This window comes from Megalobrama amblycephala, linkage group LG18 (genome assembly GCF_018812025.1).
Source record: "Megalobrama amblycephala isolate DHTTF-2021 linkage group LG18, ASM1881202v1, whole genome shotgun sequence".
In the NCBI taxonomy this organism is placed as follows: Eukaryota; Metazoa; Chordata; class Actinopteri; order Cypriniformes; family Xenocyprididae; genus Megalobrama; species Megalobrama amblycephala.
The window spans coordinates 37,703,646-37,731,590 of NC_063061.1; the positions used below are offsets into that span (position 1 = coordinate 37,703,646).

The following is a 27,945-nucleotide window of genomic DNA, read 5'->3' on the forward strand; positions in this document are numbered from 1 at the left end:
AGAAATACATAACGAGTTCTGATTGTGCCAGCGGTTCCTGTGTTGTGATTCGACAGCAGCTTAGCGCGCCTTGCCCGGAAAGTGCTGCACATAGTTTTACATGTGGATTATAATTTTCGGGAACCGAGTTAAACATAAATTGTAACCATTGATCTCTAAGTACAGCGTCCCTGGGAAGGCCAAACAAAAGTGATTGGACTGCGGGATGAAAATAACAGCGTTTCGACGACATGGCGACAAACACACTCTACAAACGCAACTCTTGCTCTTCTCCGTGGGAGCGCAACAAGACCACGCCCCCTTTTTTGTGTATTCCTGCGGGCGGAGGTTAGTGAAAAACTGTTTTAGTGACGTCATTAAAGAAGGAAGTAGAGGGATGTAGTCCAAACTGGCCGTTCGATGTAGGCGACTTCTGTTAAATACAATATCTCGCTTGGCATTGAACTTTGAGCTTTAAAATTTTATTTATACTCTAACAACAACATTACACACTAACTAAAGTTTGAAACATGGGATCACGAAGAACGGGACCTTTAAGGGGGGTGGGTCACGGGTGCTTTTTTTCCGGTGTGAGTACGCTGTGCGCGTTTGGCTGCCGCTTCACATCGGGCTGTTTGTCTGTTTTGTCCTGTTAAAATGTGTATGTCTTACACACTTCACCTGGACTTTAACTGGACAATTCATTTTATGATTCCCGCTGGTGCGCAGAGGTGGTGTGCCCCATTATGCCGCTTGCTGCTGTGTTTCATCTGGCCTACCTGAACCCGCCGGCCTGCCTGCCTGGCGTTGTTTGCGGTGTGGATGCTGTGGACGGAATATCTGCGTCTCTATGTCGAGCTTTCCCGCTTGCTGTTTGTGGTCTGCTGTGCACTCGATCGGGCTCTGTGGTGAACATCAAGTTATCATATAGAGAGTGTTCCCGTTTGTCGCTTGTGGTCCTGGAGTTTGCACTTTTGGACGATGTTGTGTTCAAACTTCGAGGTGCAGTTTGACACGGTTTGCTTGCACGAGGGACTGTTTGCTGCATTTTTACTCTACAGTTTCTGTTGCACAGACAATCTAGCCATTTAATTTTATCTGTCTCTATCCGGATTATGCATTTTATTTCAATACCATGATTAACTGTGATGTTTGATATGTACACTGTATTGTTTCTTTGTATTGTATACTGTGTTTTTTTGTGTCTATGTTTTGTTTGTATAGCGCTTTGAGCTCTGGAAAAGCGCTATATAAATTAAACATTATTATTATTATTATTATTATTATTATTATTATTATTATTATTATTATTAAGGCTTTTGCATGAACATACTGCACCACAGAGAAGTCTTCTGAGCAAATTGTAAGTATTTTAAAATTCTTATAATTTAGGTCAGACTCGACCTATTTTACCTAACCTGAGAATAAAAATAATGAGGTTAAAGGTGTTAAGATCAAAGTACCCACTGCAAAACATGGATAAAAAAATTAAATAAACAATCAATCAAAGCTGTTTCAAAGGGCACATGCTTTACTAGAAATCTTCTCAGTGTTTGTCAAAGTGTGTTTATGCATGCGCTAATGAAACGTTTTTGTGGATTTATGGCCTGACATACACATTCATGTTTATAAGTATGTGAAACAGGTGCATTACCACAAAATAATAGGTTATGCTGTAATTATTTATTTATTTATTTATTTATTTTTTTTGGTGCTTGTTGGTTTTATCTGTGCTGTTGAACATATTTATGGTTCACTTTTAGCAGTTTGTGTTGTTGGTTTATTTTGTAATGTTCAGTTTTTATTATTATTATTTGTTGAGTGTCACCATTGGTGTGTTTTGTAGTGTTGATTTATTGATATCTGTTCATCAATAGGTGATGATGCTTGTAAGAAAAAAAGTCTTGTGTTGCAGATTCTCAGCCGTTGCTTCACTATTGTGAAAGATACAGGTATGAATTTGAAATAAGAAATCAGTAAATCTTCAAGCTATAATAATGTCAAAATGAAATCGTCATATAGTTTGACTAACTTAAAATTAGCCAATTAGGTTACTTTATATTCTAACTTGTCATTGTTCGAACAAATGTTTTTATTTGTCACACATTGCACTTGTGGCTGGATCAGAAATTTGAATATGACTCTAAAGTCCAAAATCCCAATCAAATGGAACAACGATCCCCATTATGGTGACCTCAAACAATTACAGTGGTGAAGAATATAACTTTTTACAGTGGCATCAAAATTAAAAACAATTTATGTGAATTCATAGTAAAACAAAAGTGGTAAGTTATCATTCTGCTGTTGATTCACAGTCCAGCATGCACTGATTTCACAGTCAATTTCTGACTACAGACAAACAATGAGGCTTTTGCTACCTGAGAATGTTATACTTATTCTTCTAATCTCTACTTCTTCATGCAAATTATCCTATGACTTCAGAAGTCAAGTTGTGTGAAAATCCTATTTATGACACTTAAATTCCTTGGGAGAAACTATATTAGAATGGAATATTGACTGGCTTTGGAACGACATGAGGGTGAGTGAATGATGATGGCATGATCATTTTTAGCTGATCTTTTCCTTCAACAATTGTTAATTGCAAGTATTGATATTTACTTCAGGAAAGATGTTAGTGGCATTCTAATATTCTCTTTGTTGTGGTACATGCTTAATAAACTCTTTAAAAGGGAACCCCTGGTGTTAAGACTTGTATGGCTTAATATAACTGCGCACCTAAACAAAATGGCACCGGCCTTTGTCCACAATATGTATAAAATGATGTGAATTTTTTAAAATAAAGCTTTCATGTTTTTTTTTTTTTTACTGCATAATGTCACGTGTTTGGGCTTTCTGTTTGCATTTTCCTTTGTCACGTCTCCCTTTGTTCAGTTTCCCGCCACTTGTTTGTTTCCTAGGTTACTCATTTGATCAGTTCAGCTGTGTCTTATTAATTAGTCTCGTTAATTCTTCTGTTCACTGTGTATTTAAGCCCTGTGTTTGTGACACATACTTCAGTAAGAGACATAATTTAAGTTATATTAAGCAATACAAGTCTTAACACCAGGGTTTCTCTTTAAAATGACCAAATCAAGCATTTTATAAGAATTTTACTATGTAAAACACTTTCCAATGACACTAATGGTTAAAAATACAGATGTTTTTATTTCTGTGTGTTCATTTAAAGGTCATTGACATGGACTTAGTGCTCCTGGCTGCAGATTGGCTGGCCTGAAATGTTGATAAACCATGCAAATGTTTTGATTGGCTCAATAACAGCTCAGTGACAGACAGCTCAGAAACCTGGGGTCAGTTTTTGTACAAACTAAACAGAATTAATTTAATCAGTATTTTTTTTATCCATCAAGCCAGTGCTGTAGAAATGCATCACTTCTTTTCAATTGCGTTTTCACTGCTAGCCATTTTTGGGCTGCATGTGAGAGTTCAGTCCACAGAAAGACGTACTGAGAGGAGCATCAAACGAAATTACAATTCACTGCTGACTGTGCCGAATGGAATGGAGTGGGGGTCGTGGGGGATTAAGGAAATGTGTTCATCTGGAATGTATGCTGCAGGGTTTAGTCTGAAGGTAAGTTGCAGTAATATGTTGGTAGTTAAACATGTGAACTGGTGACTCAGAGTTGAAGGTTCAAACTCCATAAACAATAAACAGTGGAGTTGCCATTAGTCATTTAATATCAGGGAACTACACCTGCTTAATACTAAAGAACATAAAGAGGAATAACTATGAGTTGGCCTAGAGTTAACTTTAAGAGGTTGCTTGTGGCTTTCTTTCAAACAGAAGATTGTCTTTTTGCTTTTTGTAATTTTTTAAGGTGGAACCATATTTGGATGGTATTTGGGATGATAACACAGCACTCAATGGGATACGTCTTCACTGTGTCCATATATCAAGCTCATTGCGCCCGCCTCACAGCTACACCACTGTTCAGTCATCTGTAGGAAGGTAATGGGTAGTAAAACTAATTATAGCCGGTTTGGGGTTATTAGGAATTCTCACATTAAAGGATTAGTTCACATCAGAACTAAAATTTACTGATAATTTACTCACCCCTGTGTCATCCAAGATGTTTATGTCTTTCTTTCTTCAGTCGAAAAGAAAGTTGTTGTTGTTTTTTTGAGGAAAACATTCCAGGATTTTTCTACATATATACCCCCTTTCCACCAGCTAGTTCAGAGCTAGTGCTAGTGCCAGTTCGGAGTTGGTTCAACTGACGAGCCTTCTAAGAACCGGTTTGCCTTTCCAGGGGCTAGAGAGCCACCACAGAGCCAGGTCTTACGTCACTGTATACGTCTCATATTTCACAGCAAAGCTAGTGCTGCAATGCCAAACACAAACAAACCAGGCTTGTTTGAGATGCCTCGGCTTCCCACAGAGCGATCGGCGCATGATATCAAAGCACCGCGAGAACGATCCAAAAGTACAAGGAGTTGTATGCTCTACAAACGCTCCTATGGACCCGCGGCACCTGATGTCACCCACCGAATCGGTCCGCGCTGCTCCGATGCATCTCGAACAAGCCTTTCATCAACAATCGCGGATGTTTCACTACTGTTGATGCTCATGGCTTTGTGAACCTACATCAGCATCCAAACATGGCTCACCGTAATTTGTATATAGACGGAGATTACGATCGAGCTGCTAGCTCGATTAGCTGCTATTTAAAAACTGGCGGTTTCAAGTTTCTTGTTGGTCACGGTAACCCTGCCCCCAGCCCCTGACGCAAACGGTTCTTACATCTAGCCCAGCAAAGTTTTGGTGCTACTTACAAACCACTTTTCCTGGTTTGGAGCTGGTACTTTGGGTGTCGAAAGACAAATAACTGATTTGAAACTAGGCTCTGGCTCAGAACCAGCACTCAAACTGCCTTGGTGGAAAAGAGGTAATAGTGGACTTCACTGGGGTTCAACAGGTTGAAGGTCAAAATTACAGTTTCAGTGCAGCTTCAAAGAGCTCTACATGATCCCAGACGAGGAATAAGAGTCTTATCTAGAGAAACCATTGGCCATTTTCTAAAAAAAAAAAAAAAAAAATGATATACTTTTTAATCACAAATGCTCCTCTTGCACTGCTCTGCGATGTGCCACGCATTACGTAATCATGTTGGAAAGATCATGTGTGATGTAGACAGAAGCACCGAGCAAGTGTCTACAAAGTTAAGTAAAAAAAAAAAAAGACATAAACATCTTGGATGACATGGCGGTGAGTAAATTATCAGGAAATTTTAATTCTGAAGTGAACTAATCCTTTAAGGGTTAGGAGCAGCTTCTCCATAAGCTAGACAAATGATTTTCCTAAAAATAATAGATTTGATCAATAAAACTGTGTTTTTCCACAGCTGGGGTGAGTGGACAGATATCAAGTGGTGTCCTGCTGGATTCTTGACAACTTTCCAGCTGAGAGTTGAATCTTCCAAAGGAATTGAAGATGATACGGCTGCAAACAACATCAGGTGAGAATGTGCTGCTATAAGTTGTATTGTTTTTTTGTTTTTTTTGCTGTTTAATCCTCTATGGTACACCTGTCAGCTGCTAATGACATTATGTACCACCAGATGTCAGCCTCATCCCTTACTGTCACCATTGACTCTGTTATTCCCAGACTCCATTTCCCAGAACTCTCTGCTTATTATTAGTTAACTGGATACAGCAGTTTATGGTTTAATCATGTCTTTACCTCTGTCTATTTGTGTGCCTTTTGGCTTTGTATCTTTCGTATCCGAGCATTCTCTTTGTTCCTGGTGTTTATCTCTGCCATGTCTTAAATTCCTTGTTTCTGTCTGCCAACCACGGGCTGACGGTTTGGTGACAGGTCAGGGTGATTGTCACGAACTTTGTGAAAACGCGAGGCAACAGAGACAGCCCGAAGGGGAAGACTTTGTACTGATATGCCCGGCCCTCGAACGCAAAGCTCAGAGATAATCGAGGGATAATTGAGACATGAATGTACGCAAATGTAACATGAATGTAACTATTCTGTCCCTGCTGCAAGTAAGTTGCACCTCGACAGATAGTTAAACAGGATGAGGGATGAAGAAAAAGTCGAAACCAAAAGAGTTCTCTTTCAGTGTTTTACTTGAAATCTTCAGTTGCCAACATCGTATTTTGTGAAACTAAAATACAAACATAAAGCATATATTAAGTATCAAGTAAGAATAAATCTAACTTTTAAGAGAGATACAGAATTTAGCGCTAATATATGAAAGTGAGATATTAGCAATCTTCTTTGATGAATGTTCAACAAATTATTTTAAATGCCATGAAATACTTCTTTTTTAACATAAATAAAAATCAATGAACAATTAAACTTACAGACGATGGCCTCTTTGGCATGAAATGACAAGAATATTGCATTTATCAGAGAGACAGCTGCTGCTGCATCACTGCTATAGAGGGTATTCGTCGACGTCCCGTCGAAAACGCGCTCCCTCAGCTGGACTGTGGCAAAAGAACCTGCTGCGTGACTGGATTTAGTAGAGGAAACTGCGAAAATGCGAGTAAAACTAACGAATTACACTAAAGGTTGGAATTTAATGTGTTCCTTACAACTTGCCAAATAAAACTAAACCATGGATATCGACATGCAGCCAGGAGTCGTGTTTCCTGACATTTATATGTGCCTGATTTCGACGGTGGGGAAATACATAAAGCAAATCTGCATGTGAATATTTTATATAACTACAATATAGTTTAGGTTTAAAGTATATAGTATGTTTAATACTATATAGTAGGTTTAAATCCGCGTAATCACTTATATCAATGTTATATCGTCATATTGTCCAGCCCTAAAACATATATATAGTTTTATAGTATAGTTTTTGTCAGTGTTTGTTTATTTAAAAACACACAATTATGCAGAATATAAGATCGAAAATATTTAATTGATGAGTTGTCAATATAATATATAACAATACAATATATACGGTATGATTTTACCTCAAAATCCAACATTTTGACTCAAAATGATAACTGCAAATCCATGTTTCTCTGCCTGGAGTTCAGGGGCCGTATTCACAAAACATCTTAAGGCTAAAAGTAGCTCCTAACTTGCCGATTTAGGAGAAACTTTTAAAAATAATGGGCGTGTCAGTCCTAATTTTAGGAGTCCTAAATTTTTGCTCTAAGAGTATTTCACAAAGCGTTTTAGCACTAAAACTAGCTCCTAATTCTGTGAAACGTTAGGAGTAGTCAAGAGGACTCCTAAATCACTAAGACCAAATCACAAACAGTCCTAATCCACCCCATTGAGACGATAGAGCCTTGGGTTCTGAACCTTTTCTTCATCAAAATGTAATACATTTTGATTTATAGATTTGAATCTACGACGAGACTGCAAAAAAAAAAAAAAAAAACTTTAACAAATAAATAAATATTGTCTGATTACCTGTGGCAATGGCTTTCATGAGTTCACACTTACAAATGATTGAATAGAGTAAAAAAAAAAAAAAAAAAAAAAAATATATATATATATATATATATATATATATATATATATATATATATATATATATATATATATATATATAGGCGGAGGGATGCAGAAAACGAAGTAACTATAGGCGAGTCGGCTCTCGTCTGTGTATATATATTCCTCCTCTCGAGCTGATTAGAAAGACCGTTTGAATGTGTTTCTCCCAAACTTTGTTTATAAAACATAATTTGTCGCTTGAATTCTGTATTCGCTTGAGATGAAGACTCCAAGAGGTGGACAATTAACTGTATAGTTTAATTAGTGACACTTGCCTACATTTTAAAACCTTTATGGCAACAATATGTTAACATTTTATTTTGACATGGCAACATTTTTATTAAAAATATTTATTTGAAAGACAACATTTGGTTTTAAAACCTTTATTTAATATGTAAACATGACACAAAATTCTATAATATTTTAATCGCTGACTCCTCCCCCATCAGCCAATCACTGTATGTATACTCCATAGCAACAAGGTAGCCCGCCCTTACTCTTAGTTTAAGACTTCAGTCTATTCCTAGTAAAAGTTGGTCTCAGCAGGTTTGTGAATAGGTTTTAAAGGTCCCATCTTCGTATCCCATGTTTCCAACTTTAGTTAGTGTGTAATGTTGTTGTTAGAGTATAAATAAAATCTGTAAAATTTTATGTTCAATGCAACGAGATATTTTATTTAACAGAAATGTACAATAACTGTTTGGATACATTTACTTCCTTCTTTTGACGACTACTGTGTTTTGACTAACCTCCGCAGGAATAACAAAAAGGGGGCGTGGTCTTTTGCGCTCCACTGAGAAGAGCAAGAGTTGCGTTTTAGTGTGTTTGTCGCCGAAACGCTGTTATTTTATCCCGCAGTCCAATACCTTTGTTTGCCTTCCCAGGGACGCTGTATGACAGTGGTTACAATTTATTAACTGTGAAAATTATAATCCACATTTAAATGTGCACCATTTTTATGAGGACAGCTTTAATATGTATGCCGGATTCGCACAAAGATTATTTTTGAAAGATGACAGTTCCCTCTTTGTCTGGAGAAGGCGTTGTTTTGGACCACAACCGGTTCTATAACGTTGGTGCGTTTATTTTAACTTATCACACAAAGGGCAACGCTGTTTAGCTTTGTTAACTAGATGGCAATTGAAACTTATCCCCTTTTAAAAAGTGTAGTAATCAGCCGATTGTTGGTGTTTGTTAATCAGTTTAAATTATTTGTTGATTATACTGTATGTAACCACATGCTGGTTTACTGCAGCCACCATAGCAACTATGTAAGTTACCTACTGTCAGCCCATTGTGACACATCCTGTAAAAGACTTACTCTGAGCGCGTATCTCCCCGTTTAAGGCGTGACTTCCGGGCAAGGAGCGCAGCTGCTGTCGTCACAACACAGGAACCGCTGGCACAATCAGAACTCCGTATTTTGAAGGAGACTTCATAAAAGTTGGTTTTTATCTGGAAACAGCAGATAAGTAAATTATGTGAAAAATAGGTTTACACGCGTGAACACATGTTATAGCACACTATAAACACAATCAAAGTCAAAAAAACACGAAGAACGGGACCTTTAAGAGAAAACTCTTAGCTAAGAACTTTTACTGCTATTTAGGAGAACTCTTAGTGGTAAGATAAAATGTTTTGTGAATACGGCCCCAGATGTTTCTGTGAATTGCAGTGATCCATTTGCTTTTTCTGTTGCTTTCTGCTTTTTTTATTTATTTTTTTTTTAAATATATGCCTCAGGTTTTGTGTCAATTTGTACAGTCAATCACAAAGCTCTTTCCTGTTTTGGATGTGTTTTGTGTGTTTTTCGCTACATTCACGCTGAAAACCAATGCTGCCGCTCAGTCTTTTGCCTCTCAGTGGACGTGAACGCAGCCGTAACGGTCGACGCTGCCGTGACCTCTAACCTAAGTCACATGATATATCTTAGCCAATGAAATAAATCCAAAATTAAATGACTACTTAAATGGTCAGAACAGTAATGTCGAATGTGGCTGGCTGAAAGGGAACTACAGACCGGAAATCTCCAAAATAGGGCGTGAACTCCAAAAGTGGGCAGAACCTCTAAAAGGGGGTGGGGTCTCCATGTGCAAAGACTTTCGCTATTGGTTCTGGCTTCATCCATTTGTCATTGTCTTACATTTCAAAATAAATGTTCATAAATTTAAAATTGTTTCTAGTCTTTAACACGCTATTCAGTGCAAATTTCACTGGTTAAGGTTAGGGTGTAGGTTAGTGGTTAAAAGTTGTTGCAGCATAGCATTGTAGTCAATTAGCACTGTGATTGACATGACCAATGAAATCTTTAGAAATAGCTGTGAGGTGGAGTTTGCGCTGAACTGAATTGGGGGGAAAATCACGCATGTGTGTTACAGTATGTTCCTGTCTGTCAATGGGAGGAAGCCACGCTCCTTTTTTGGAGCTCCCATCCCATTTTGGAGATCTCTAGGCTAGTGTTTCTCAACGGGGGCGTTGAGAGAACAACGGGGGGCGTTGGAAGCAAGATTTTTAAAAGGGGGGCGTTCAGGTGTTCTTGGGGGGCGTTCACGAGTTTACACCAAAGATCCAGGCAAGACAAGATTAAACTTGTAATTACTTGCAAAAGAATTGCCTACAACATTCTAAAATCTGCCAGTTTAACGCAACATGTAAGCTAGGCTATGTATCTTATCTTTTGCAACGATTATTTTTTCCAGTCATAGACCAGCGCTCAAGCGCTGGCAAGAATTCACGTGCACAAAAATGTGTTTCGCGCTGACAACAATCCGGTGGTGGCTTGAATCCAGCGCTGAACCACGCAGCGGAGGAATGGAAAGTTGACAAGCCATTAAAAAAGTATTGACTTAAGAACCACTTATATTTTCAAATATTTTCAATAAATCCTGTTCCCATTCACTCCAGTGACGAATTTTAAAATGAATGAAACTAAATTCTATTTATAATGGTAAAACTTTTACATTTTTAATGCCTAATGCCAAAATGTTTTCTTTGTTCACAAAGTAATTTACTGGGCATTATTGTTAACTCGCAAGACTGTAAGGAGAAATGACAATTTGATGGATAATTAATTTAAATATATTCTGTAGGCTAATTTCGCCGTCACATCTGAGCGCAAAACGCTGCTTGGATAATTTAGTTAAAAATAATTAATAATACAATAATAATTTAATCTAATTGTTCATATGTGTTTATTCTTGTTAGAATTTTTTTATTTTTTTTATTTTACTGATTATGGAGACACATTAATCATGACAAACCAAATAAATTTGAATTGAATTAATTATACCATTGATGATAACAAGCTGATACCAAGATATTTAAGCCTATAATTATATCATATTTTTTCATGAAAAATCATGATTGTATTTATTTATTTTTTTCGAAAGTAAGATTAATGTAAGCAGCTTCTTGCAATACTCTCCTAAATGCGTAATAAAACCTAAGTGCACACCATAGACTGTAAAAAAAGTGCACACATTAGCGCTGAAATGACCGTACAGCCCATACTCTGAGTGGCATGGAAGAGAGTCGGAAGTTGATTTGTTGCCCCTACGAGTTTATAATGGCATATTTTAACTATATTTTCAAATGGATAAAAAAAACCTGTCAAATTGTTTTTAAATGCTGGCTTTATTAAACTATGTTTTAAAGATGTCAATAAACAGTCTCATATGTCTATTTATTTTTAATATAGGCCTACTATATTTATTAATTTATTGTTCTATTTTATTTAGCATTTTTACATTTGACATGAATAATCAAACATTTAACATAAAACAAGTAGGCTATTGCACAACCATTTTAAATGTCTACTCATTTGTCCTTTTTTAAATCTTTTATTAATTTACATTTTTATGTTTTAATTAAACTGATTTCCTTATTCTTTCGGTTTAAAAGGTGTCACAATCTTGCATTCCTATTCTTCCATTCATAATATGCGCGTTAGGGTGATGGAAACCATTTATTGGCATCCCAGCAAGCAATTTTATGTCTATTAGACGTCTAATAGCCGTCAAAACATAGCCCGGCCGTCTAGGCTAAAACCAGGCAAAATTTGGGCTGTCAGTGAAAATCTAATAGACGTCTAACCATAACCCAAAAATAGACTAGTCATCAATTAGACGACTATTAGACGACTACATATATATGTCTAATAGACGGTGAATATGGATCTAGGCTAAAATAAGGCTGAATTTGGGCTGTCAGTGAAAATCTAATAGACGTCTAACCATAACCCAAGAGTAGACTAGTCATCAATTAGACGACTATTAGACAACTACATATTTATGTTTAAAAGACGGTTAATACGGGTCTAGGTTAAAATAAGGCAAAATTGGGGCTGTCAGTGAAAATCTAATAGACGTCTATCTATAACCTAAAAATAGACTAGTCATCAATTACACTACTAATGAATGATTACATCTATACATGCAATAGACAACTAAATAATGGCTAAAGGATTCTTTTCACTTAAATATAACAGGTTCTCATAAATGACAATCCGTCCAAACAAATTAAATATAAAAGGTTTTATTTAGAAAAAGAACTCAAGATAATGCACAATGATAAAAAAAAAAAAAATTTTACAAATACAATACAAATAAACATTAAAAGAAAATTACAACGTGTAACAATAAAAATATATTGACAAAAAAAAAAATAACATTGACAAAAAAAAAAGTTAAATAAAAAATGTTAACAATATTTTTTTGGTTTATAAAACAACCTGATTAATTTTCAGTTCCATAAATTCCATGTTTTATGAAAAGCACTCTGAATTACCTTGAACATTGTTGTTGAAATGTGCTATACAAAATAAACTTGCCTTGCCAAATCAAAAACTCATATTTTTATTTCATAATGATCAAAAGATTAAAAGATATACAAGGCTTCCATAACAAATAATAGTAGGGCGCACAGGTTTCATGTTTACCCCCTTGTATTTAGATAATTACAGAGTTTTAGGGCACAAGGAAACACTACAGTACATGTGCATGTATGTTAATCTAACTACGTTTTACTCTGAGTCTGCACTGTTACCCGCTAAAATGTCACGGTTCCTACACATAATGTACATAAATAATAAACACATGTCAAAATGAAAAACACAGATACTTACAAGACCAAATGCAGGAAAGAATTTGCTTTAACATTTGCTGTTGCTTGCTCTCCGTCTCCAACAGTTGTAAAATGCGGAAATGTTTATCGCGAGATCTGGCAACAGTGATCGAGAGTCAACGTTCAAGTCTCGCGTTATGTGGTCATGTCTCAGTAGAGCCACAGTTGCCATCTAGCGGTTGAGAATTGTAAATTTTTATTTAACTTAAAATTAAATACAGTCATATATGTGTGTGGTATATAATTATAATTAATATATGGCTTGGCTATACCCTGATATATATATATATATATATATGATATCGTAGAATGTAGGATTGTGTGACAGCAAAAATATGCTGTTTCAAATATATACTTGCATATAAATGTATATTATACTTGCATATAAATGTATAAATGCAAGTATATCAAGAATCCCACAAGCTTTGTGGTCGAAAATGACTTAACACTATTTTGGTTACACTCATTGCTGGTCTGAATCAGGGCTATAGCCAAGCCGTAAAAACTAGACTATAAATTGCCTCGATTTCGCTGGGTTGACTAAAAGCAGACTACACATAGCCTATCCAATTCAGAGCTAAATCGTGACTACATATAGACCATGTCATGAAATGCCACTTAAATCTTGTAGAAATCATTGACATTGCGAACATGATGAGATATCAACCATCTCAAGCACTTCCTGTCCAAAAACTACAATAAATCAGGATTGACTATAGGTGGGCTACAAATAGCCGGTCTGACTATGAGCTAAATCGTGGCTACGCACAGCCTACACAATATAACATGTCATAGATGTGAAACCAAACACCTTGTAATCACTGTTGACTTCACTTACATGATGCAATAACATACAACTCGCAAGTTATTTTGGCAAAAACGACATGTAACCAAATTAAAGATTGTTTTGGCTAAAAGTGGGTTACACATAGCCGGACTATATCGGGTCTATAGTTAACCGAGACGGTGAAATGACGGCTATTGCTTGCTGGGATACTGATGGTGTGTAGTGACCATTTGTGCATAAAACACCATGGTATTATGCATTAGGTCCAACAAAGTCTGACAAACAGCCCTCGACATAGAAATCAGATGTTTAAACTCGTATTTTGTGCGCGAGCGCGTTCATGTGGAGACTGCCAGTGTATGGGCATATACGCGTTTAACCAGTATTTCATCAGTTCTTCTGCGTCTCCTCACAGCATTTTAATAAAACGATATCCAGCAACACAAATAGCTCTCTCTTTAGTCACAAATTCCCTTCATAATGCAAAGCATGCGACGTGCACGCTTAAGTTTCAGAAAACATCGTCATTGAAGTTTATATGTCTATAATTTATGTAATTATATAATTTATATGTATTCTTTATATCACAGGTTTTCAAACCCTATGTCACGAGACTTAAAAAAATAAATAAACAAAATATATTTGACTTAATTGATTAACAAAGCGAAAGAAAAAACTGTGCCCAATAGTAGCCTACTACTGAGTTTGATTCATTTTTGCGAGGCGCGGCGCTCCACAAACAAGTTCAAGGAAAGGAAACTGAGATGGCAAAAAGCGCATGCTGTTTTCTTTATTTTGCAAAAGCACAATGTTCTGTTTTTAGTGTGAGTGTATAAAAGTAAACTTCGCAGTATCGAATAATGTCTTACTCATATCTGTAAATTACGGAGTAAGCCTATTTAAGTTGTTTCTGCTGGTAAGGAAACAGTTGAAGTAATCGCACCGGCGCCTCGCGTGCGCACTCAACTTATTCATTGCAAACTTAACATCGCAGACTGTTCATTATCAAAATAAAATACCGTCAGCCAAAAACATATAAAAATTACACTGCTCATTTTACATAGCCTACTCCATAGTATCCTATCTGTGCCGTTGAGCGTGACCACCGCTGAAACTGGTCCTGCCAAACACATTTTTGCTCATGTGAAGAGGATGATTTTTTTCGTTGATATTGAAACGGGAGTGAAGTACAAATACTATTTGACACAATAAATACAAGTTCAGCATCCACATACATTGCTAATATGGAAACATTTGAATTCGTGCCGAACAAGAGAGGCTGCTTGAGAACACCGGTTTTTACTTTCAGTTTCGCCTCAAATTAATTCGTTTGGGCTTGTTTATAGCTACTTATAAGTTTTTATTCTTGTTCTGTATAAGTATATTATATATTTTATGTATATTATATATTTTAGTATTCTTATGCTTGGTTTGACTTGGTTTGGTCGCGTCAATTAAAAAATGTCGTTCTTTAAAAAAAAATTGACAGCCACTGCTTTATATGTTGCGTATGTGTCGGAAAACACAAAACACGGCATGGACCACTTTTGGTCTTATGAGAGGGGGATCCCCCAAATGAGGTGCCGGATCAGATTTCGGAGGTTTCGGCTTGTCCCGGCACAACTTAAGGTCTGCCTGCCACTGTTCGGTCAAATCAAATCTGTTATTTGGCTTTCAATGACATGCTTTTTAATTATGAAAGCTGCAGTCCGTAACTTTTGGAGCTCTAGCGGTAAATAAAATAAACTGCAGGCGTCTTGGTACTGCAGGTACTGTACTCCGCAGCGGTGCCGACTCGAACCAGTCTAATAGTCCCAAAATAAACTCTTATTAGGTGTGTAGTAGTGATTCAGGATAAGACAAAAACACAGTTTGGAAAATGGATTCATGATGTTGGCTACTCACCGATTATATAAATTTGGTAGCATTTTAAATACAAAAAAGTTACGGATTTAATATTACTAATAATAATAATAATAAGAAGAAAACACAGATGTGAATTATACACATTATTATTATTATTATTATTATTATTATTAATACAGAATAATTATCAGCATACTTTCAATAAAGACATTTATCCTTTTTGTGTTTGTGTGTGTGTTTGGGGGGCGGTAAAGGACCTGGATAATTGATAGGGGGCGCTGGTCCAAAAAAGGTTGAGAACCACTGCTCTAGGCTGTAGCTAAGTTTGAGTTGCGTTCATCTTGGAACATAATGTGCACCATTCATTACATTTGTAAGGTATATCATTTATAAACCTACACCAACACAGGAGAATACATCAATATATTTCTAAATATGCAAATTGTTGTTCATCGCTCTTTCAAAATAAAAGTTTTAAACCCTTGCTCTGAGTTTGCATTTTTTGATGTCCACGTGTTCTTGTTCACGAAATTACATGGCTGTAACATGTCTATCATAAAGAAGTGGCCAAATGTTAAAGATTAAGTGCACATTTAAATTAAATATCATTCGGACCAATATTAAACAAGGATTTGATCTGCTGTAAAGTGTAACAATCACCAGGCTGCTGGCGCTCACTGCAGGCATTAGTTATAATACATAATGTACATAAGTGGATTGTCTATATTATATTATGTATTTTAACAGTGTTGTTCTATAAAACCATATGATTACTTGCTTTTGGAACTTTATTTGAACCAAATATTATTGCCTCAGTGTTATTATACATCATTTTAAAGGGTATTGTTTGCTTAGGGCTTTTTTTAATACCTCACAAAAAAAAAAATCTGATTTCCTGATTAATCATCAAAATAATCGTCCGATTACTCTATTACCAAAATAATCGTTAGTGACAGCCCTAATTATAATATTGTCCTATCTGAAATTTCTCCAGATTCAAATGCAGTGAAGGTTCTCTTCTGGAGGGTGGCGGTACATTCTGGGGCACGTTTGGGAGACTGGAGTCGAAGTGTGTGAGGGAAGAGGAATCTGCGGTATCAAGACACGGGTAGAAGAGCCACAGGGAATAGGAGATGACACTGCTCTCAATGACGTGCAAATGTACTGCTGTGATTAAGGTGAAGTGATCGCAGCTTCACATAAAACACTGTTTTGGTCGTTGGAGGTGCAGTTGAGCTGAGTTTGTTTTTCTTTTAGGTGTAAGAGGATGACCACAAGAACAGCAAGAAGATCAAATGGATCAAAATAATTAATTATCATACTATGATGAGCTAAATGTCGTACAACAGTTTTGTAATTGGGATAATATGCACATCATTCCACTTATTACAAAGCTACTTGTCTTGTAGATTAGTGATGTTTTCATTTTCCTGCTTTAGATGGAGACTCCTGATCTGGCGCCTGTTCCCAGCATTAAAGAAGCACCTTGTCATTTCATGTTCTTTAGCACAACACTTTACATTAAATGTTTCATTATGTTGGTGCATTTGGTAGATGCTTTTATACAAGTGACTTACATTGCATTCAAAGTAATCATCTTATCAGTTAATGCACTTCCTGGGGGTCAAATCCATGAAATGCATACTCTACTGTTTGAGCTACAGGTATACAGGAATACTACATTAAACTGTACAACTGCCAACCCTGTTACCTTACCTTATAATCTTACAAAAATGTTAATAATGACAGAATGTGGATGTAAAAATTTAAATATATGGTTGAGCAGGACACCAGTGTCTAGAAATGAGCATTGTAAGATAAACAGAACCTCAGATACTTTGATCTCCTGAGATATGGACAGTACAAACACATACAGCCATTTGTCTTCACACCCCACAGAGTGAAGTTGTGGGAAAGCTTCTTTTCATCCTGTCCTTCAGACACACAGCATTATCTTTCTAATATCAGGTATGCATCTTTTATTTGATGTTTTGTATCTATTATCTTCAAATTGATTATGTAATTGGCATGATACATTTACCTGACAATAATAAACTGTTATATTTGATTTTATTCTGACTTACTCTGAAATTGACTCTAGTAGATTTCGTTGCATTCATTGTTACCACAAATCTGCGTCAGGTTAGTAACGGACTAAAGTCCAGTATTGGGGCATGCCAACTTAAACAGTCTTACTTCTATTTAATGTAATGTTACTCTAGCTAAGTGTACATGGGAATCCATAGCATGACCAAACCAAAACTACTATTAGAGAAAGTATTGGTCAGCTTATATCTTGGAGTAGTGGTCATGACCTCTGACCAGAGATAATGTTGCTTTAATTCAAGTGTACACGGATCTATAGGGACTAAATAAAATACTCGTAGAGTGAGTGAGCATATAGGAGCAACCCTCTAAACATTATAGTCAATTACCTCCGTCTATGACCAAAACTGGCGAGTTTGTGATTATGGGCCCGCATAATAAATGAACGGCCGTTTTGAGGACACTGCGCGACTCTGAGAACTGAATGAATGAGAACACTAAGAGTAAAATATAATAATCATGTCTAAATGATCATATAAATTATCAATAATGAATTGGCATTTTAACCTAAACTCGAAGTCATAACAAAATAGAGTCAGATAACAGTTTAATTGGAATTAGAGCCCGACCGATATATCGTTTTGCCGATTTTATCAGCCGATATGAGCCTGTTGCGATACATCTGCATCAGTGTATATGGCGCCGATATGCACCGACATGAACATTTATTTTTACAGAACATATAAGGCAAATAAAATGGTTGTAAATGGTGTGATTACGTAGTTTGTCCAGCAGAGCGCACTCCATTGTTCGCTACTGGCACCAGCCAACCCTTTCATTTCAGTAAAGAGGTCTCTTGTTCGGGCAGCAGCAAGCAGTCAATTGGTGTCTTCATGGGAGTCAAAGCATTGTCTTAACGGTACTGTAACTTACTGTAAAGTTAATAAACAATGACCCCCCCATAACTTTCCTTTTTTAATATCCCAAATAACATTAGCCCCGTCCCTTAAAACAGCCATGCCACTCGTGCATATCACATCGTTCACATCACATATCCTAAATTAGCATAGTTTGTCAGTACAATTAGTTAACGTAGCAGATTGAAAAGTTAGTATCTTTCTGCAGTCCAATAGACCGTGGTGTGGTGGTGGCTTGAGTCTGTTGAAACGCGCTGCTATACAGGTGCTGGTCATATAATTAGAATATCATCAAAAAGTTGATTTATTTCATTAATTCCATTCAAAAAGTGAAACTTGTATATTATATTCATTCATTACACACAGACTGATATATTTCAAATGTTTATTTGTTTTAATTTTAATGATTATAACTGACAACTAAGGAAAATCCCAAATTCAGTATCTCAGAAAATGAGAATATTACTTAAGACCAATACAAAGAAAGGATTTTTAGAAATCTTGGCCTACTGAAAAGTATGAACATGAAAAGTATGAGCATGTACAGCACTCAATACTTAGTTGGGGCTCCTTTTGCCTGAATTACTGCAGCAATGCGGCGTGGCATGGAGTCGATCAGTCTGTGGCACTGCTCAGGTGTTATGAGAGCCCAGGTTGCTCTGATAGTGGCCTTCAGCTCTTCTGCATTGTTGGGTCTGGCATATCGCATCTTCCTCTTCACTATACCCCATAGATTTTCTATGGGGTTAAGGTCAGGCGAGTTTGCTGGCCAATTAAGAACAGGGATACCATGGTCCTTAAACCAGGTACTGGTAGCTTTGGCACTGTGTGCAGGTGCCAAGTCCTGTTGGAAAATGAAATCTGCATCTCCATAAAGTTAGTCAGCAGCAGGAAGCATGAAGTGCTCTAAAACTTCCTGGTATACGGCTGCGTTGACCTTGGACCTCAGAAAACACAGTGGACCAACACCAGCAGATGACATGGCACCCCAAACCATCACTGACTGTGGAAACTTTACACTGGACCTCAAGCAACGTGGACTGTGTGCCTCTCCTCTCTTCCTCCAGACTCTGGGACCCTGATTTCCGAAGGAAATGCAAAATTTACTTTCATCAGAGAACATAACTTTGGACCACTCAGCAGCAGTCCAGTCCTTTTTGTCTTTAGCCCATGTGAGACGCTTCTGACGCTGTCTGTTGTGCAAGAGTGGCTTGACACAAGGAATGCGACAGCTGAAACCCATGTCTTGCGTAAATCTGTGCGTAGTGGTTCTTGAAGCACTGACTCCAGCTGCAGTCCACTCTTTGTGAATCTCCCCCACATTTTTGAATGGGTTTTGTTTCACAATCCTCTCCAGGGTGCGGTTATCCCTATTGCTTGTACACTTTTTTCTACCACATCTTTTCCTTCCCTTCGCCTCTCTATTAATGTGCTTGGACACAGAGCTCTGTGAACAGCCAGCCTCTTTTGCAACGACCTTTTGTGTCTTGCCCTCCTTGTGCAAGGTGTCAATGGTCGTCTTTTGGACAACTGTCAAGTCAGCAGTCTTCCCCATGATTGTGTAGCCTACAGAACTAGACTGAGAGACCATTTAAAGGCCTTTGAAGGTGTTTTGAGTTAATTAGCTGATTAGAGTGTGGCACCAGGTGTCTTCAATATTGAACCTTTTCACAATATTCCTTAGTTGTCAGTTATAATCATCAAAATTAAAAGAAATAAACATTTGAAATATATCAGTCTGTGTGTAATGAATGAATATAATATACAAGTTTCACTTTTTGAATGGAATTAGTGAAATAAATCAACTTTTTGATGATATTCTAATTATATGACCAGCACCTGTAAAATAAATAAACATGTTCCCATCTTTTACTCTTACAACGAGCTTATCATACTCGTTTGCTACATTAGTAGGATTTTTATGTTTGCTACATTAGTAGTAGTGTTTGCATGATGGTGACAGGCTGAAAGCTGCCATTGTTTTCCGTTTTTACTAAGCATGTGCTGTTAATAATAGCCTATTACTGGTGTTACTTATTGCTATTACTTTTTGGCTAAGAAATATTTAGCATTTTCTTATTTTATATTATTTCTGAGTATATAGGATGTGTTTAAGATAAGTTTGTACAACATTTGCCTTCATATTTCAGGCATATTTCTGCAACCATGTTGATCACTTCATGTGTGGTGCACTTGGAATGGAACTTTTTTAAACCAGATTGTTAATAAAGAGAATGTTACTTAAATCATATTGTAGTAAAGTTTTTAAAAATCGAAATCGGTCAATCATTCTGAGAAAACACTACTATTCATCCCTACTATTTGTGTTGTAAAGTTATTTATAATAAGTGAAGTTTACTGTTCAGTGCACTGATGCCAGGCTTATTATGGATAATAAAGTTTATTGTTAAATTGTTAAATACCCTGCCTTCATTACATATCTTTATCACGTCAGTATAAGTGTTTGATCACCACATTTGAGTGATCATTACAAAAAATGTTTATGTATATACATATTCTGTTTATGTATGGTATTCAATATACAGTACAAATGGGAAGTGTGTCTTTGACTTTTGACTGGTACTAAACTATAATATACATAAAAAAATATCGACCGATATATCAATATCAGACTTTTTTTACTTCCTAATATCGGTCAGGTTCTAATTGGAATTAAACTACTTTGCCACGCTGAAAAGACAGAATGTGCAGGAGACCTTCATCCGCCCTATTGGAAACCATTGTTGGGCCATTTGGGCGGGCCTTACAGCAGCATCTTTGAAGGACAGAAATATGTTCTTATATTAGATTTTTCCTTTCCTCACTAACCTGATTGAAATCCTTAACATTTAAATGCACATTTGCTTCTCATTCATTTGTTCGTCATGTCACTTCTCCACATATGTTTGGACATAACTGACTAATCAAAGAATGAATAAATGCTTTGTGAAAAATAGGCCAATTATAGCAACTTTCATTTGTCTAAAACAAGTAGAGCATCAAACCATAAGAAGAGACTTTACAATAAATATTTAATTTATTTCTGTGAACTCATTAAACATAAAAAATAGAGCTGCCATAGAGCTGTCACTAACGATTATTTTGGTAATCGAGTAAAGTTATTTTGACGATTAATCGAGTAATATTAATAATTTAGAGAATATTAAACCAACGTTAAAAATGCCACTAACATATTTCCTGCAGCTCATTTGCATTTAAAGGGACACACACAAAAACTGTGTGTTTTTGCTCACACCCAAATAGGGGCAAATTTGACAAGCTATAATAAATGATCTGTGGGGGATTTTGAGCTGAAACTTCACAGACACATTCTGGAGACACCAGTGCCCAGTTGCATGAAACTCCTTAAGCTAAGAAATCCCTTAAATATAAGGTTAAGGGTAGCCTTAGTGAAACGTGGGTTGCAAGAAAAAAACCCTAAGGGTTTTCTTAAGGAACTTAAGGCTGTTATTAATTTTTTCCCCTTAATTATCTAAGCGTTTCCTTAAGCGTTGCTACAAAGTCCTTAGCGACCATTTCACCTTAATAAATTTAAGGGACCAAAACAGCTCCCTTAAATGAACTGACACTCAAAATACGATGGCTGATTTAGTGTTAATTGAAGAGGAGGAAATACCAAGGCGTGTTTTTAATGATCGCAATAATCCCTTGGCGACGATGAATGATATACAGTTATTGAGAGAATATCGGTTTGACCGCCAGTCAATGATTTGTCTCACCACGACACTAGAACATGACATTGAGCACCAAACCCGGCCAGTGCTAATTCAAAGCGAGATTATTGTATTTTATACTTTAATAAAGTTTTATTTGCCTTTACATTTTTGTTTATTATAAAAAGAAAAGTAACCAATAAAAAGAATTTTAATTGATTACAAAAACTGCCAACCAAGGCTTTGAGATATTTAGTGTTTTAAAAGATTAGTTCACTTTCAAATGAAAATTAGCCCAAGCTTTTCTCACCCTCAAAGTCATACTAGGTGTATATGACTTTCTTGTTCCTGATGAACATGATCGAAGAAATATTAATACATATCCTGACGCATCAGAGCTTTATAATGACAGTGATAGGGATCAATGAGTATGAGCTGACGAAAAAACTTTCTTCCACAAATACACTGTAAAAAAAATTCTGTAGTTTTTACAAAATAATTTTGGCAGCTGTGGTTGTATTTTGTAAACACAAACAAAATTTGAATGTAAACCAATAAATTCAACAATGCACACTACTACTACAATCTGTTTTGTACCTTTAACATATACAACCACCTTATGTAGGTGGTAAAAGAGAAAGTCACATGAAGAATCAGAGCTCATCACAAGTAGCTTTTCCACGAGCTGAAGTATATACTTATATAAAGAGGTGTACAAGAGTCATTCACACAAACGCAAAACACACAACACTTATATAATGCAATAAACATTCATTAAACAACAGAAGATGTAACATAAAACCCTAATGTACATAACTGATAACAAAAACTATTAAGAAACATATTTAAACAAAATACTTTCAAATGTGGAGTGTCAAACAGGGAATTGTGGGAATATCAGTTTACAGATTTTGACTGTAAATTATACATTGATTTTGTATTTTTTACTTATAAAAACTGTAAAATTTACAGCATTTTACTGTGAAAATTGCATAAATGTCTGGTAAGAGCTTTTAAAGTTTTTCCCTGTATATAATATGGGAACTTACTGTTAACCTATTTACAATTTTTTCCCGTAGCGTTTTTTACAATATTTTACCGTTAAAATCACATTCATTTTTTACAGTGCATCCATCATGAATCTGAGCTCCACATGGTTCCTGGGGGGTTAATAAAGGCCTTCTGAAGCAAAGCTATGCATTTGTGGAAAAAAATATCCATATTAAAACAAGTCATGATGTCCAATATCAAGCTTCCGCCAGACCGTGAAAGTGTAAATATGCATCGCGTCAGTTACACTTTTTCTGTAAGTTTAATGGGGAAGGCACATGACGTAGCGTAAGCTTTGTGAAAGGAAAGAGGTTTACACTTTCTGCGTACATTGAATACAGAACACGGTACGGAAGCTCGATACTTGACTTCATAACTTGTTTAAATATGGATATTTTTTTTACACATGAATATGTATGTCAGGCCATAAATTCACAAAAACTTTGCATGAGCTCATTGTCCTCATGCCACCCTATAAATAATTTTCTAAATCCGCCCTTGCATAAACACACTTTTGACAAACACTGAGCAGATTTCCAGTAAAAGCATGTGCCCTTTGCTTGATAGTTTATGTATATATATTTTTTTAATCTTTGTTTTGCGGTGTGCTCTTTGATCATAACACTTTTGACCTTATTATTTATATTCTCAGGTTAGGTAAAGTAGGTCGAGTCTGACCTAAATTATAAGCATTTTAAAATGATGTTCTTACTCAAAGCCTTAAAGGATTAGTTCACTTTCAAATGAAAATTAGCCCAAGCTTTTCTCACCCTCAAGTCATCCTAGGTGTATATGACTTTCTTGTTCCTGATGAACATAATCAAAGAAATATTAATAAATATCCTGACGCATCCAAGCTTTATAATGACAGTGATAGGGATCAAAGAGTATGAGCTGACGAAAAAGCTTTCATCCATCATGAATCTGAGCTCCACATGGTTCCTGGGGGGTTAATAAAGGCCTTCTGAAACAAAGCGATGCATTTGTGGAAAAAAATATCCATATTAAAACAAGTCATGATGTCCAATATCAAGCTTCCGCCAGACCGTGAAAGTGTAAATATGCATCGCGTCAGTTACACTTTTTCTGTAAGTTTAATGGGGAAGGCGCATGACGTAGCGTAAGCTTTGTGAAAGGAAAGAGGTTTACACTTTCTGCGTACATTGAATACAGAACACGGTACGGAAGCTCGATACTTGACTTCATAACTTGTTTAAATATGGATATTTTTTTTTACACATGAATATGTATGTCAGGCCATAAATTCACAAAAAATTTGCATGAGCACATTGTCCTCATGCCACCCTATAAATAATTTTCTAAATCCGCCCTTGCATAAACACACTTTTGACAAACACTGAGCAGATTTCCAGTAAAAGCATGTGCCCTTTGCTTGATAGTTTATGTATATATATTTTTTTAATCTTTGTTTTGCGGTGTGCTCTTTGATCATAACACTTTTGACCTTATTATTTATATTCTCAGGTTAGGTAAAGTAGGTCGAGTCTGACCTAAATTATAAGCATTTTAAAATGATGTTCTTACTCAAAGCCTTAAAGGATTAGTTCACTTTCAAATGAAAATTAGCCCAAGCTTTTCTCACCCTCAAGTCATCCTAGGTGTATATGACTTTCTTGTTCCTGATGAACATAATCAAAGAAATATTAATAAATATCCTGACGCATCAGCGCTTTATAATGACAGTGATAGGGATCAAAGAGTATGAGCTGTTTGTCAAAAGTGTGTTTATGCAAGGGCGGATCTAGAAAATTATTTATAGGGTGGCATGAGGACAATGAGCTCATGCAAAGTTTTTGTGGATTTCATATTCATAAACAGGAATATGTGAAACAGGTGCATTACCACAAAGTAATCATCTATACTGTTTAAAGAAAAATAAATAACAAAAGATCAATATCCAGGTCACCAAATTAAGACACAGTATATCAAAAATATCAACAGATTCTAAATCTCCTTTAATATGCATTTTCCACAAAAAACATTTGATAAGAATCTAATGGTTAAACATAGAGATGTTTGTATTTCTGTGTATTCACAGGTCATTGACGTGTGCTCAGTATCCCTGGCTGCTGATTGGCTGGCCTGGAATATTGATAAACCATATAAATATTTTGTTTTGAATGGCTCAATAACTGCTCGGTTTTTGTTGTAGAAACCATCAGAACAAATTTCAGAACTAGTAAGTTTGTTTTTTAATCCACCAGGTCAGTGCTGTGATAATGCATCACTTCATTTCCATTGCGTTTTCACTGCTAGCCATTATTGGGATGCATGTGAGTGTTCAGTCCCCCGGAAGACGTTTTGAGCGGAGCATCAATAGATATCCCAGATCAACCCTGCTGCCATGCTTTCCAAACTGCATGACTGTGTCTAATGGAATGGATTGGGGTACTGGGGGTTTACGGAAAAGTGTCCATCTAGAACGTACGCCGCAGGGTTTAGTCTGAAGGTAAGTTGCAGTAATATGGGGGTTTCTTAGTGGTTAAACATGTGAACTGCTGACTGAGTGTTGAAGGTTCAAACCCCAGAGAGAATAAACTGTGGAGATGCCATTAGTCATTTAATATCAGGGAACTACACCTGGTTAAGATTCAGCTTAATACTAAAGAACATGAAGATGAATGTTACAAGTTGGCCTAGAGTTAACTCTAAAAGGTTGCTTGTGGTTTTCTTTCAAATAGAAGATTTTTGTTGTTGTTTTTTTACCATTTTTTAAGGTGGAATATTTATCGAGTGGTATGTGGAAGGATAACACAGCACTCAATGGGATTCGTCTTCACTGTGTCTCCAATGAATCAAGCTCATTGAACCCACATGAGCACTACTACTCCGTTCAGTCAGATGTAGGAAGGTAATGGGCACAGATCATAAGCTATGCATTGCAAATTATTTTCTTAAAAATAATAGATTTGATCAATAAAACTGTGTTTTTCCACAGCTGGGGTCGGTGGACAAACATCAAATGGTGTCCTTCTGGATTTTTAAAAGCGTTCCGGCTGAGAGTAGAACCTTCCCAAGGAGTTGATGACGATACAGCCGCAAACAACATCAGGTAAGTGGGTGGTACTAAATTCGTATTGTTTTTTTGCTGTTTAACCCTCTATAGTACGCAATATGATATCAAAGAGGAAGACATTACTTGTGATGTTTTTCCTGCTTATAACTGCAATTCCAGAAAAACAAAGGTAGCTAGCACATTTTGAGCACTGAACTTTTACAATGCCTGAACAGCCCAGGTATTTGCATCGCCCCTCTCTTTCAACCCAAACAGGCCAATGACCTGTCTGATCAAAGCGGGAAAAAATATGATTCTACAAGTCCTAACAATGAGAAACCTTCTCATAATAATGACTTAATTTCTCGTAAAAATTAGAAACTTTCTCGTAATCATTACTTCTAACACGTGCAAAACAGCAGAGCGGAAGGGCGTGGCACAATAGTGTGTAAATGCGGGAACACAGCAAGCGTGGCACGTTATGCAAAACAGATTTAATTTATCACGAGAGTGAGGAGCTAACTGACAAGATGATTGCGACGATTTTTCAAACAAAGTGCTAATAAGGAACCTGCAAAGGATAATTGTTTTTCATGTTGTTGTGTTTTTCTTTAAGAACAATAACACAGCATTCAAGCAATTTCCTCTCCCCCGAATTGGCACTAATTTGAAAGCGAAAGTCAAATCTGCACGCGCATTCATAGTCTACTTGCATCGAGAGTTTTCACTTCATTAACTGAAAATGCTTGCTCTGCTCTGCACTGTTATGAATGTCCGTGCGGCCATGGCATTTTACTTTTGCTTTCTAATTAGTGATTTAAAAGTGAGGTGCAAAAGAGGGTAGAGGTATAAGAAAATATTGATACACGTGAATATCGCAATATTATGTTTGGCGATATTGTATCGATTCTCAAAAACACTATCGATATTTATTTATTTGCATCCAAGATTCATGTCTTTATGTTTGATTTAAACCACAGACTGTATAAAACCCAACCAGCTAGATGGCAGTGTTATCTCAGAACGTAAACTCAACTGGAAGGTGCGGTATACAGAACTGAAGTGTGGACTCATTTTGGCTTCAACTATAAATTATATATAATTCTGCTCTTTCACAAGTGCCACACACGGGCAAAGAGTGAATTTGCATATTGACCTACTATTAAAATTTTACACAGAACAGTTTTGTAGATGTTATAGCAATGTTGTAGTTTTTTTTGAAAAATTCAAACAATTCAGACAATTGTCATATATACACTGCCCAGCCAAAAAAAGGTTGCAGTTTGGATTAATTGTCAAAGTAATTAACCAATTACTCGATTACCAAAATAATCGTTAGTGACAGCCCTAATTATAATATTGTCCTATCTGAATTTTCTCCAGATTCAAATGTAGTGACGGTTCTTATCTGGAGGGTGACGGTACATCCTGGGGCAGTTGGGGTGACTGGAGTTACATGTGTGAGGGAAGAGGAATCTGTAGTATCGTGACACGGGTAGAAGTGCCACAGGGATGGAAAGATGACACCGCTCTCAATGACGTGCAAATGGAATGCTGTGAATAAGGTGATGTGATCGCAAAAAAAAAAACATAACAAAAACACTCAAACTGCAGAGCAGCTTCACATATTACACTATTTCTTTCTTTGTTGGAGGTGCTGCTAAGCTGGGTTTGTTTTTTCTTTCAGATGTAAGAGGATAACCACAAGGACAGCGAGAAGATCAAAATAATTGATCACCATACTATGATGAACTGTGTCGTACAACAGTTTTGTAATAGGGATAACATAGGCTATTATCCCGCTTATTACACAGCAACTTACCAAAAAATAAATTTTGATTTGAATTGAATTAAAGAATCACCTTCTCATTGTGTTCTTCATGTCATTTCTCCACATATGTTTGGACATATCTGACTAATCAAAGAATTAATAAATGCTTTGTGAAAAACGGGCCTATTTCCAGTAACTTTTCTTTCTCTAAAACAAGTTGAGCATCAAA

The 27,945-nt window shown here is 36.3% G+C and overlaps 1 pseudogene; it reads left to right on the plus strand.

The window, feature by feature from the left end:
• The first annotated feature begins 3,240 nt into the window (after window positions 1-3,240).
• On the plus strand, window positions 3,241-27,795 carry LOC125252320 (annotated as a pseudogene).
• The last annotated feature ends 150 nt before the right edge of the window (window positions 27,796-27,945 follow it).